This window comes from Echinops telfairi, unplaced genomic scaffold (genome assembly GCF_000313985.2).
Source record: "Echinops telfairi isolate 266 unplaced genomic scaffold, ASM31398v2 ScPeMD7_5868;HRSCAF=6743_0, whole genome shotgun sequence".
Lineage (NCBI taxonomy): Eukaryota > Metazoa > Chordata > Mammalia > Afrosoricida > Tenrecidae > Echinops > Echinops telfairi.
In genome coordinates this window covers 8194046-8195879 of record NW_022109767.1, presented here as the reverse complement: position 1 = coordinate 8195879, position 1834 = coordinate 8194046, and positions in this window count along the sequence as shown.

The following is a 1834-nucleotide window of genomic DNA, read 5'->3' as shown; positions in this document are numbered from 1 at the left end:
GGAATCACCTGGGGGTTTGGTGCTGCTACAGAACCCTGGGCTCTTGCCCCGCCTTGAGATTCTGATCATTGGAATCACCTGGGGGTTTGGTGCTGACACAGAACCCTGGGCTCTTCCTCCGGCCTAGGAATTCCGACCCATTAGCTGGCAGGTAGAGTGCAGAGATGTGCAGTTTCAACAGATCCCTCAGGTGATTCCAAGAGTCAGCTAGGTTTGGAAACCTAGGCTTTAGTGCAAGAAAAATCACAAAGCCTTTTCAGTGACTTAAAAGCAGCACTGCAGCAAGTGAATGTAATTGTGCTGAAAGCCTGGTGAGTGGGCGCTTTGTCTCATTGTTTCAACGTGAGGGTGACATCCAAGCTGTCCATAAATCAAACATTTTTTAATCTAGGGATTTACTGTACTGTTCTTCAGAACTCAGGACTTGATTCATCCAACAAAATGATGAATTGAAAGGATTAACTGATTCTACGGCATGAACAACTTGCTAATGATAAGCAAATGAGTCAGGTATGTATAATCATTTCTCAAATGAAATTGACCCACACATTTCTGATGGGCATATATGAAATTTCATTTTTGAACAAATTTTAAATCTGATAGGATTTCATCTCAAGTATATGAAAGATGTGAGTTCTTCCACTAGGAATCTTAGAAAAAGATAGGGGAAGCTAGAGGTGGAAAAAATGAATGGAAGTACAATTAATGATACCAAGTCGAATAATTGGCATATACACATGTGTTAGTCTGGGTAGACCAGAGAAACAAAATTCATAGACATTCATATTTTATAAGAGAGTTTTATATAAAGGGTAAGTGCACATTAAGAAAGCATCCCAACCCAGTGCTGCCCAAGCCCGTAAGTTTGACATTAGGCCCTGTGTCCGACACTGGTCTACAAAGTCCTTCCCAAACTCACAAAACACATGCAATAATGCCAAATGCAGGAGAAAAGCCAAATCAGTGAGTGTGCAAACATCTCAGCGCTGGCAGGGGTCTCCAGGTGGCTTCTCCAGCACCCAGGGCTGCATCGGGGTAGGTCCATGTGGCTTCTCCTCAGGGATGCCTTGCAGGAAGTGAGCCTTGCCAGTCCAAGGAGGGAACTGGCTAAGGCAGCTGCACCCTGGTCTGACCATCAGAGAGCAACAGACAAGACAGGTGATGTTCTCGGAGCCATTTATCTCTCCGCCCTTCAATTAATCCCACATGTGTTCATCGGCCAGGTTGGCACAATAAACCTGAACTATCACTACACACAACAGGAGCTCACACTGTTTCCTGAATTGAGTTGAATGAAGATGGGGACTTAGAGGGGCGTGCAGTGAAGCGGAGTGAGATAAACGCACACCCTCCTGGATATGTTAGGGGTTAGAAAGCTGTCAGGAGTCAAAGGGGTCTGATGGCAAATGAGTTGACAGGAAGCCACCAAGAGCAGCAAAGGATCATGGTCCTAGAGCGGAGGGAGGCTGCTCACTATGCCCCGCTCACTGGGTCACACAAGCCAAGCAAAGGTTATTAGCTTGGTCCATGGTGAGCATCAATTGGTGGTTTTTTGTTTGTTTGCTTGTTTTATCATTCCTTAACCATTTTATTTTACTCAGTTATTGGCAGTTTTTCCATTTTAATTTGTGTGTGAATTTTTATATCGATATGGGGACGTAAAGCACAAATCCAAATGTTTCAGTGACCATGTTTCAACTTTATAGCAATTACAAATAAACCTGTTAAATTTGTCTGGACAATGCCAGCATTTGGATTTCTTTAAAAAAAATAAGTAACTTTCTTACCGATGACAACGATGTGTGTATATGCAGCATTTTTATCATACAGGAAA